The 12,446-nt window shown below is 53.7% G+C and overlaps 1 protein-coding gene across 4 annotated transcripts in view; it reads right to left on the bottom strand.

Moving 5' to 3' along the window:
* The window catches only part of WASHC4 (WASH complex subunit 4), a 1,230,387-nt gene that overhangs the window by 440,997 nt on the left and 776,944 nt on the right, over positions 1-12,446 (bottom strand). The gene's annotated exons all lie outside the window — the stretch shown is intronic.

Genomic DNA, 12,446 nt, shown 5'->3' with positions numbered 1-12,446 from the left:
GTGGATCTACACTGGCCCAAGCACCACCCACCTTCTCAGCCCTGCCTCTTCCTTCCTGCTCTTAACTCTTAGATCAAGGGCGTCTCGGTGCAGACGGAGAAAAGGGCAATTTCTGTTTGGACCTGTTCGGACCCCCTGCTAAAACAGCAGGTAAGCATGCACCAACATGTGTTTACACCCTCTGTCCCCACAGGCCATCCCCACCCTCTCTGGTCCCCCGTGTTGTTCCTGTGTGCCCCCCCCCCCACCCCCTTTCCCGCACACAGGAGTCTGTCCTGATACTTTCTGGTTTCATCATCACCGTCTTGTAGCCAATGCTGGATTTTACTTTTATGGACTTCATTCATTCACAGTGCATCACCCTTTCTCAACTCTCATGCTGGACTTACTTTGCATCTTGTACTCATGGGTGCCCTGATTTATGCTGTTCCCATCTTCATCTTGTATCCTGGCTTGCAACATTATGTGTTACTACTGACTTCTGCAATTGTATTCACTCTCCCCTCTTGTTTCTCCACTCTTTTTGACTGCTTAGTCTCTGTTCTCCCCTCTCCCTTTTTCTATCTCCTCCCCTTACTTTCTTCTATGCACTTACTCTATCAGAATTGTCCCTGGACCTAGTATGATAGCAACCTCGTCTGTCGCTCCCCCATCCCCTTACTGTCCCCTCCACACCCCTCCCTCCAGCCCGATCTGACACGTTGTCAGGCCTAGTACGATAGTCGCTTGTTTGGTTCCTCCCCTCCCTTTCTGCACCCCTGTCCCTCACCTTTTGTTTTTCTCCGGCTCTACCAGAAATGTTGTCAGGCCTAGTATGGTAGTCGCCTGTCTGTTTCCATTTCCTTCCCACTCTCCCCCTCCCTTCCTTATCTATGTCTTATCTCTTGCACTATCTGAAATGTCATCAGACCGAGTACGATAGTTAATTTTACATCCTTACTATTCGCGGCCTGTAAGAATGTCATTGTATTTTCCCTTGTTCCCTCCCTTGTCTTGAAGCGCTTTGAAACACATTGGGCCTCATTATGAGTCCGCTTTGCTGGAATGCAGTGATTCTGTGTCGACTGGGACTCCGCTTCCGCGACCGCAAGGTTGCGGAAAGAAGGGCCAATTATGGCACGTGGGTCGCGCACAACACACCGAGGCGGAAACGGAGTCACCGCCGTCACATAAACACCTACACGCGCGGACTTAGCGCCATAGAAAACGGCGCTAGAACCATGTCCGCCCCCGTCGACACGGAAACACCGGAAGCGGAAATACCATGACCGGGGGGGAAAAAACGGAAACAGAGGCGGCCATAATATAAAGCACAATCCACTGCCATCCTCAGACACCACAGGTCAGATCACCTCCCTGAGACTGACAAACCATCCACCACCATCATGGCATCCAGGATATCAGGACGCAGACAGAGACAGCAGCGCTTCAGTGAGGCTGAGCTCACAGTACTGGTGGAGCACATTGTTGAGCATGCTGAAATGCTCTTTAGTGCAGATCAGCGGCGCGCTACTCAGCAACGCCGCAAGGAGGTGTGGGCAGACGCAGCACGCAAGTGCACAGCGGTTGGCGTGACCACATGCTCAGTGAAGGAGTGGAGTGCCACAAGAGGTGGGATGCACTCAGGCTCTGGGTGCGCAACCTCATCACAGCACACCGCCAACACAGCACTGGTACTGGTGGAGGCCCTGCATCCCCTCTGAAGCTGCAATTGTGGGAGGAGCGCTGCAGCAGTGTCATGCACCTCGAAGACATCCACGGAATACGAGAGGCAGAGCCAGGAGTGAGTCCACCTGCAGATGTTGGTAAGTGCATAGAGTACAAAGCCATACGTGTGATTGGGAGTGACCCAATGGACCCACTCCCAATGCCCCCCCCCCCAAAACAGGGCAGGAGTGACCCAATGGACCCACTCCCAATGCCCCCGCCCAAACATGGCAGGAGTGACCCAATGGACCCACTCCCAATGCCCCCGCCCAAACATGGCAGGAGTGACCCAATGGACCCACTGACTGGCCAAACGACGAGCATCACATCCCCAAAGCACGACCCCTCGGAATTCACACAGTGCGTGCCTGACTGGAAGCAGAGACACACACCTGTGTGTATCAATAGTCAAAAGTGTTGAATTGCAAGTGGACATGGATTCTGATGTTTGATGCATGTGATGGAAACATTACGTAACACCACACAACTAACCGCATGCCCTCTGTATCCCCAAAGTCGTGACAAGTGACAGCGACGACAGACAAGAGGCTACGCAGCGGCCACCTGTAGGCGCGCAACGCAGCACTCATGTCCCGGAGGACGATGCGAGCTACTCTGCAACACAGGCACCGGCAGAAGCAGGCACACCTGCAACATCAGGCACACCGGCTGCAGCAGGCACACCGGCTGCAGCAGGCACACCAGCAGACGACACATCCCCATGCAGCCACCCTCCCTGGCCCCGGATGATGATTCGCAACCCATCTGCACAGCTGAGGAGGCTGCATCAAGTGATGGGAGTGCCCCGGCCATGCAGGCCGAAGCAGTACAACAGGGTGAGGGGGACAACATGGATGGCCTGTCACCCATCCATGGCCTACAGTTCAGCCCCCCAGAACTGCACAGCCCCATGCACTCCCCAACTCATTCCATGGCCGAGCTCTGTACACGATTGCAGCACATCGAGCAACAACAGGCCACCCTGACGCAGCTGGTGGAAAGGCAGCTGGAGGAGGCCAGGCTGCAGTGTGAGGAGGCCATGCATCAGCGGGAGGAGCCCAGGCTGCAGCGGGAGAGCAATGCCACGTCGGTGCGTTGGCTCACCAGGTCGATTGGACAATTTGCGGCCACAATTCTCACCCTGGCACGCCATGTCAGGGAAGGGAACAGTGTGCAGTCCAACATTGCCGAGTCAATGTTTGTAGCCCAGCAGGCGTTTCAAGGACGCTTGCCCATAGTTACACCGACAGTCACCTCAGCCAGCACCACCCCATCCAGCTCTGCCACTGGCAGCCCACGGAGGCGTTCAAGTCAGTTGACTGGATCCGCCAGCAAGGAGAGACCTGCGCACAAGCACCCCTGCAAATAGTGGCATGTGGGGATGCCAGTCAACATGACATTTGGGGACACCATGGGTGTTGAAGGGGTGGGAACGTTTGGGTGGTGGCGGTTGCCCATTAGGGGGTTGTTAGTGGCCTGGTTGGGGGTGGGAACGTTTGGGTGGTTTGGGTGGTGGGTGGGCATGGGTGTACAGCTTCCCTACCCAATGCACTTTCTTCCCTGTTTAATTGATAATACAAAACCTTTGAAAACTACCATAATGAGTGCACATCTGTCATTTCATTAGCAGACAAAAATCATGTATTCCCCGGCATCGTCATATCCATGCTTTGCTGTCAATGTGCAGTCTCTCAAAAGTAAATGCGAATGAGTGCATCCCGTGCTTGTTGGCCATCTTGCGCACCCCTGGGAGGTTGTGGTGCCACCCCATCCCCATCTTCTGCGTCTGGGGGCAGTGGAATGTTCCTGCGCAAGCACAGATTGTGCAGCATGGCACACACAAGCAGAATTTTACCAGTCTTCACTTGGTGGTACAGCAGTGATCCTCCAGACATGCTCAAGCAGCGGAACCGGGCCTTCAGTAGGCCAAATGTCCTCTCAAACATGCAACGTGTGCGGACGTGTGCCCTGTTGTACGCCTCCTCATGCCTGTTCCTTGGCCTCCGTAGAGGTGTCATCCAGCATCACCTACATGGGATGTAGATGTGGGGGACATGTCAGTGTTTGTGGTTCATCTCACGATCTGATGCAATGCAATATTGTGTCATCATACATTCATCCATATGGGCCTAGCCGTGGTCGCAAGGGCAGGTGATTGCCATCCATGGGTAATTGCTGTAGATGGTGGCATTTGGACATGGCACTATTACTTGCTGTGCATATGAAGTGGACCTTATACACGATAGTGGTTGGTAAGTAAGGCACTGTGCAATGACAAGCACACATGGGGGAGTCAATCCATGGCCTGTGATGATTTGGCTGTTGCAGGATGTCTCATGTGCAGCCGTCATGTGCTTTGGGGGGGAGGTGGTCCTAAGTGTGGGTGGCTGGATTGAGTGGATCAACTTGTATGGCTTGTTGGTAGTATGTCTACTTAGGCAGGGTGTGTACTATGGCAACCTGTCATGTGTAGCTTTGTGATGTGTGGGTTATGCTGACCATACATTACATGGGTCAGGGGGTGATGCATGTGCAGTTGTAGTAGCCCACTTACACAGGTCATTGGCCTGGACACACAACACACTTCCACAGGGCCTATGCATTGGCAGTTGTACTCACCCAATAGCCATGTGCTTTGTCCAGCATAGCATTCCATGTACCGTGGCAATGTGGAATTCGGCAGGACCATTGAGTCATGTGTTGACCCCGGAAAACGTGCGCAGCAATGTGTAATCAGCAGTCCGGCATCACATACCATCTGTACATTGAGTGAGTGGTACTGTTTCCTATTGCGGTACACCATCTCCATTGCAAGTGGTACTGTCAGCTCTATGTGGGTGCAGTCTAATAAACCTATGCATTTTGGCATGGCATGGAATGCCACCTTGGTTGCAATGACCTCTGCAAGTGTACGGGGTAGGGCGATGTGTTCCGACACATGACGCAGCAGAGCGTCCAGTACCTGTCCCAATATTTTTGAAAAAAACAGGGTTGTGAGAGCCCGTGCAGCTCACCAATTGCGGTCGAGATGTGGCTGCTGATGTCGGTGATGTACATGATTGTTGGTCGGTCCAGCCGGTATAATGTGTGGATCTGTACTGGGGTCAGGTTCCAGGGTGAGGCCCTGATGCGGGGTATTGCAGGCTGCCTGCGGGGTCGTGCCGGCTGCGCAATTGGGTTTGGCATGGGTGCAGGGTTTGCTAACTGACGCCTGTGCCGCCTCCACCTCCACCTCATCCGCACCATTGCTGCCACCATGTGCACTGCTGCCTGTAGGTTCAATAGTCCCAGTCCCAATGCTGCTGCTGCTGCCTGCAGTGGTGTGTTTGGAGTTGGCCTGGGTGTGACCCTTTTGTAGCCTTCCAGTGACCTGCTGGCCTCATTTGGGGCACCTGTGGCCTGATTCACCTCACCTGGTACTGTTTAACGTCATGTTCGCGGTGGCGTCGACACCGCCTCCGTGCCCACGGTTTTTCCGCCATTTTTGTGGTGCTGTTTCCATGTCTGTGGTACTCGTGATGCCCATGGTGTTTCGTGTTGCTGGTAACTGGGTGGTTTCGCCGCCGTCGCATTCTACGGATCCCTTAACTCCGCAGTGGCGGTTTATGGTGGTGGTTTTTCCGGGTCCGTGGGTGGGCGTGATTGCACGGTCACGGAAACGACGCCGGTATGGTTTTACCGGTGGCGTTAAGTCCGGGTCGGCGGACTCGTAATGAGGAACATTGTGTATAGGCACTGTATAAATAAACTATCATATCAGAAATCACAAGACCGGCTGCTTTTCGGAGCATAGACCTCTCACTGGAACCCAAAAGCAGCACAGGAATGTTTGAAACATTATCAAAACGGAGCTCAAGACCTGGATGTAAGGACTTTAGGGGGGAGGAAGATATAAACGGCACCTTGGTCGCAGAAGCCTCTCTAGATCCTGAAGCAAAACACTTTTGGCAAAAAAGTCCACCCATGTGTTTATAATTGAACTGGATGAAAATGCACTTCCTTAGCACCTATGGGCTAAATTAATTCAGAAAAACCAAACCGTTGCCTATGAGAATGTGATAAGCGTTCCGTGATTAAGAGGGATTCTCTTATTTTAAGAGACAGACAGTGCAGTGGCAATGGGAGAAGACCGAGTTATTTTACATTTCCACAGTGGTAACCAGTGCTCCAGATAGGAGTTTGGAGGTGGGAGTAGATTACTCCCAGTTTTTACAATTGGACAATAAATGTAATTTCAAGAGAGTAAAAATGTGTTTCCTCCTTCACAGAGAGTAAAATGTATCTGAAATGTTCAGACATTTGGGGGATAAACCTTCAGTCCCGGCATTGAGCTAGTGATAGACATGGGGTCTTAAGACATGATTGCAGACCTTGACTAACCAATCAACCAGCACTGAGTTGGCACCTGGACCATGGAGAGTGTGGGGTGAGGTGTGGTAGCTGAACAGTGGAATGTGCCAGAAGTCATGGAAATGCAGTGTGTGCAGCTTGGGCACACTGTACCTACCAGCTGTGCACACAGAGTTACGCAGCAGTTTCTGGTCAAGTTATAGTGTGATGCAAAGCTCCGATGAGGAAGGAAAACAAAGAAACTAGAAGGGATTGTGTAAATGTTTCCAGGGCAAGAGGTCCCAATACAGAGGGAAAGCTAGTGCTATTAATGCCAGGAACTAAAAAGCAGACTCATCCTTGCCATGTTTCAAACTCATGAACCTCAGACAATAATAATACGATCTCTGCAGCAGGTGCATTATCCCAATCGGATAAACGCGAGGCGACTTCAGTATTCAGGTTGCGTGAAATGCCATTCTAGAGAGAGAGAGAGAGACACACACACATGCATGCATCCTGTGTACATATTTGGCTGTTCTCCAAGCCTTACCAACTGCCTGAATACAGACTTTATAGCAAAGCCCTACTATACATTTACTGGCTTCATTTAATATAGGAATCCCATTGCACTCCAATAATGTCTCATCTGATATTTTCACACGCGGTATAGGAATAATCGGAGATTATAAAGATGAAAGGCTGAGCCAGCATTGATGGCCGAGACCCTGTGACCTGCAGGATCCATGCACATCTGTGCCGCTGGCGCTAAACCCCATTAGCTGACTTATTACATTACTAACAGCTGCAGGATTCTCAAAATACCTTTGCTTTCAAGAGCAATGCCCATTTTCTGCTTGCATCTTGAAAAGACTACAGAACATGAGCTCACTCAAAGTATCGGGAGTGCCGAACCTTTCAGCAAAACCCTGTCCCACATCCCCGCGTACAGAATTCTCATCAGGTTGTGAAGGAGCAGCGGATACACAGTGAAATATAAGCAATAAACCACAAAGGGAACATAGGGATAAACAAATGATAGAGAAGACCGGCTGTAGAAACCACTAAATGACCTCTGGTACAGAGTCCGGGAAGGCACGCCTCCAGTAAGGGAGCCCCCACCCAGGCACGCCTCCAGTGAGGGAGCCCCCCCCAGGCACGCCTCCGTGAGGTAGCCCCACCCAGGCATGCCTCCAGTGAGGGAGCCCCCCCCCCCAGGCATGCCTCCAGTGAGGGAGCCCCCCCGGCACGCCTCCAGCGAGGGAGTCCACCCTCCCCCCCGGCACGCCTCCAGTGAGGTAGCCTCCCTACGGGGATACAGGGTGACCAGGCACCTCCTGTTACCTCCATGGCCCCGGGTGTCTGGCTGTCCACCCAGGCACGCCTCCAGTGAGGGAGCCTCCCCCAGGCACGCCTCCAGTGAGGGAGCCCCCCCCCAGGCACGCCTCCAGTGAGGTAGCCCCACCCAGGCATGCCTCCAGTGAGGGAGCCCCACCCAGGCATGCCTCCAGCGAGGGAGCCCCCCCCCCCCGCACGCCTCCAGCGAGGGAGCCCCCCCCCCGCACGCCTCCAGCGAGGGTGTCCCCCCCTCCCCCCGGCACGCCTCCAGTGAGGGAGCCTCCCTACGGGGATACAGGGTGACCAGGCACCTCCTGTTAACTCCATGGCCCCGGGTGTCTGGCTGTCCACCCAGGCACGCCTCCAGTGAGGGAGCCTCCCCCAGGCACGCCTCCAGTGAGGGAGCCCCCCCCAGGCATGCCTCCAGTGAGGGAGCCCCCCCCAGGCATACCTCCAGTGAGGGAGCCCCCCCCGCACGCCTCCAGCGAGGGTGCCCCCCTCCCCCCGCCACGCCTCCAGTGAGGGAGCCTCCCTACGGGGATACAGGGTGACCAGGCACCTCCTGTTACCTCCACGGCCCCGGGTATCTGGCTGTCCACCCAGGCACGCCTCCAGTGAGGGAGCCCCCCCCCAGGCATGCCTCCAGTGAGGGAGCCCCCCCCAGGCATGCCTCCAGTGAGGGTGCCCCCCCCAGGCATGCCTCCAGCGAGGGTGCCCCCCACCCCCTGGCACGCCTCCAGCGAGGGAGGCCTCCCAGGCACGCCTCCAGTGAGGGAGCCCCCCCCCAGGCACGCCTCCAGTGAGGGAGCCCCCCCCCCAGGCACGCCTCCAGTGAGGGAGCCCCCCCCCAGGCACGCCTCCAGTGAGGGAGCGCCCCGCCAGGCACGCCTCCAGTGAGGGACCCCCCCCAGGCACGCCTCCAGTGAGGGAGCACCCCCCCAGGCATGCCTCCAGTGAGGGAGCGCCCCCACAGGCACGCCTCTGTGAGGTAGACCAGGGTGACCAGGCATCTCCTGTTACCTTCATGGTCCGGGTGTCTGGCTGTCCTGCAGGCACGCCTCCAGTGAGGGAGCCCCTCCCCAGGTACACCTCCAGTGAGGGAGCCCCGCCAGGCACGCCTCCAGTGAGGGACCCCCCCAGGCACGCCTCCAGTGAGGGAGCACCCCCCCCAGCACGCCTCTGTGAGGTAGACCCACCCAGGCACGCCTCCAGTGAGGGAGCCCCCCTCCAGGCACGCCTCCAGTGAGGGAGCCCCCCCGCACGCCTCCAGCGAGGGATCTCCCCCTCCCCAAGGCACGCCTCCAGTGAGGGAGCCTCCCTAAGGGGATACAGGGTGACCAGGCACCTCCTGTTACCTCCATGGCCCCGGGTGTCTGGCTGTGCACCCAGGCACCTACAGGGTGACCAAGCATCTCCCGTTACCTCCATGGCCCCGGGTGTCTGGCTGTCCACCCAGGCATGCCTCCAGTGAGGGACCCCCTCCCCCCCACGCACGCCTCCAGTGAGGGAGCCTCCCTAAGGGGATACAGGGTGACCTGGCATTCCTGTTAACTCCATGGCCCCGGGTGTCTGGCTGTCCACCCAGGCATGCCTCCAGTGAGGGAGACTTCCTGAGGGGATACAGGGTGACCAGGCATCTCCTGTTACCTCCATGGACCCAGGTGTCTGGCTGTGCACCCAGGCACCTACAAGGTGACCTGGCATCTCCTGTTACCTCCATGGCCCCGGGTGTCTGGCTGTCCACCCAGGCACGCCTTCAGTGAGGGAGCCTCCCTAAGGGGATACAGGGTGACCAGGCATCTCCTGTTACCTCCAGGGCTCGGGTGTCTGGCTGTCCACCCAGGTACGTACAGGGTGACCTGGCATCTCCTGTTACCTCCATGGCCCCGGGTACCTGGCTGTCCACCCAGGCACGCCTCCAGTGAGGGAGCCTCCCTAAGGGGATGGCGCCTCCCGTGAAGGAGCCTAGCTAGCGAAGACCTATTGGATGTACGCCAAGGTGGCTCCGAGTTGCTTTCTTATATCACTACCTTTAAGCAGTTGGCTGCTGAAGCAGGTTGCAGGAACAGGCACCAGGAACAGGCACAATATACGATCTTTCGCAGGAGGTTAAGAGAAGACTTAAAGGATGAGCTTGATCTGATCCCTCGCCCGCCACCTTTGCAGACCTTCTTACTGCAGTGCTTCAAATAGACTTTCGCATGATGGAGAGAAGGAATGAAAAGAAGAACCTAGCCCTTTACCCTCCTCACCTGCTACGCGCCCTGTCAGAGACGAACCTATGCAAATAGGAACTACAAGAGCTCCTTTGACTCCGCAAGAGAAAGAGAAGAAGAGAAAGGAGTCTCTGCATGTACTGTGGCGCTTCCACTCATCTTTTGAGAGACTGTCCTGATGTGTCCCCCAGAAGGGTGGGAAACGAAAGCCCTCGATAGTTAATAGGACGGACTATCGAGGAACGTCCTCCAGTCCCGACATAACACTTTCTGTCACCACCGCTAAGACGTCAGATGATTTCTGCCTTGTGGTAATAGCTGTTAAGATCCCGTTCAGTGGTAAGGAAGTAGAGACACAAGCCTTACTGGACTGTGGGGCAGCTGGGAACTTTATAGACACCCTTTGGACTCACAGGGTGGGTGTGAAGAGAATCACCAAGAAAGAAGATCAAAAGGTCGAAGGGGTAGATGGGAAACCTTTGTGTTCGGGACGCATTACTCATTCCACGGAAGTGGAAGTCCTAATTCAGCAGCATTCTGAACGAATGACGTTTGACATCATCTGTGCCGTGCACTTTACTGTGATTCTGGGCATCGGATGGCTCCGAAGACATAATCCAACCATTAACTGGACCAACAACCTATTGAGTGTTCACTCTTGTTATTGTAAAAAGGAATGTCTACCGGAACCCAGATTCGAAACTGTCAGAACAGTCAGTTCTACTGAAACCAGTACCATCCATTGTATACCCAGCTAGATGACAGTTTTCTGAAGTATTCGAAGGAAAGATCTCTTTGGAGTTACCTCCTCACAGACCAGAGGATTGTTGTATCGACTTGGTTCCAGAGGCCTTGGTTCCTTTTGGCAGGATGTACCCTCTGTCTGTAGGTGTTAGGGAGAATTCTCATTCTATTGCTAATTTCCCTTACATATAGAGTCCCCCAGCAGGTTTGCTGGATTTGAAGGGTTTGTTTCTTTTTCCTGCTAAGAGTGAGACTCTTTTTCCCACTCTTAGGCATTTTTGCTATGTGTTTCCTCGGCTATTTTTTGTGTTTAATGTCTATGGGAGTTTCTCGTTTCCATAGGAACCATCTTTATTCACATGTGTTACACAGGACCCTCAGTGCACCCTCGTAGCGACCCCCAAACATAGACTCCATACCCCGGGACTGACTACTGTCTCCCAGGGCATGTAAAGTCCCAATTGGTTTTACTAGTCAATTTTTATGAACTTAACCAGTACAACCCATCTTACTATGGGGGTACTGGAAAGGGTTAATAGTGTTCATTTTCGAGAAGGTACCATACAGTCCCTCTCAAAAATTTCTGGCTGGTGGCAGTAGTTACTACTGTAAATATTCGACTGCAAATATTTCCCTATGGGATTTTCCCATTGTTCGAGGTTACCACTTTTTCTGACAGCCTCTAACATACCGCCGGTGTATTTTAATATGAACTTCATTCAGGTAGGTTTTATTTGCCAGAACTTTTAATATAAATTCTCTCTCGTGTCTTTCTCTAAACTCCTAACCCAGGTCGGGGATCCTTCGTTCGTCCGTTTGGCGGGCTTTTGCCAAGAAGGCCTCCTTTCGGCGCCACTGAGTCTGGGGTGGGTCTGTTGTGTGGGAGGGGGAGTAGGACCCCTGGACAGGGTTGCCTCAGCAACCCATGTCGCACTCTATCCTGATAGACTGAAGGGTCTCCCGCCAAAGATGACCACTCCACTGTGTGAGTGACAGCTACGCTGTATGAATGGGGCTCTTTTTGCATAAAAGCAGGGTCCTGAGGACTGGAGGAGGAAGACGTCGCCACTGGAACTAAGAATCCGAAGAGGAGAGAAGCCAAAGACATCTTCAACGACTGAACCACCGGTGAAGCCTTGCTGCAGCGTCTCACCACTTTTCTCCACACGACGGGAGAAGATCTTCATCTGCAAGAGCCTTCTTCCCTTGAGCTGGTGGGGCCAACCAGTTTGCCAATCGCCTTCCTGGACCTGCCTTGGTCGAATCACCAGTACCCAGTACTCGGTGGCCGGATAACCAGGCACCAGTCCACCCGGACTGCGATTTAAAGGAGCGTTCCTTTTATTTGTCGGGCAGCACCATGGCTGGTTTCATCCCTGGGTAGTGCAGTAACTCGAACCTTCCTCCGCGACGAGAGCCTTGCTTCCTCTGCTGGATCCCCCAAACTGCAGGAACTACCAGGAACAACCGCCACCGCAGGAGCCACTTCTTCATTTTAAAGGTAAATTGTTCCGCCAGGCCGCCCTTTCTCCACGGTAGCACGAAAGGTGTTTTAAATCCTTAACATACCTGTTGGGTCGTCCGCCCCTCTCTCTTAACATTGTCTTTCGCTTTCTGCATCCACCTTTTCAAAATCGTCAACCAAAGAACTGACGGCAGCTACAAGAACATTTTGCTCCTGGGCCCTTGCCCTGTACCACTGACTCTGGCACAAGCCTACTGACTGACTACATTTGTTAGATCTGCCTTTTTAGATTGATTCTCACCTGGAACTGTGTGGTGCACCCAATTCTTACAACTGCCCTTTCCTTCCTTTTTTTAAACCTTGTGAAATGCTATTTTGCTCAGTTTTCATTTAAGTATATCCTATACTGATGCACTGTCTTGCTTAAACTGGTTCACAAATTGATGGGAAGAGTTGCTAGGGTGTGTAAGAAGGTATTTCTGAATAACTTGTGTTTTCCCTCCCTTGTGAGAAATAGTTAGTGCAACCCTTATGTGTAGTTTTCACTGTGCCGTTTTGCTCAGTTTTCACTCTGGTTCACTTGGTCTACAATTTATATAGGGAGTGTGTATATTTTTCCTTGACTTAATTTTAACTTGCTTGATGAC

Source organism: Ambystoma mexicanum, chromosome 12, assembly GCF_040938575.1.
Source record: "Ambystoma mexicanum isolate Mex_15411 chromosome 12, UKY_AmexF1_1, whole genome shotgun sequence".
In the NCBI taxonomy this organism is placed as follows: Eukaryota; Metazoa; Chordata; class Amphibia; order Caudata; family Ambystomatidae; genus Ambystoma; species Ambystoma mexicanum.
This window is presented reverse-complemented; position numbering and strand designations above follow the sequence as displayed.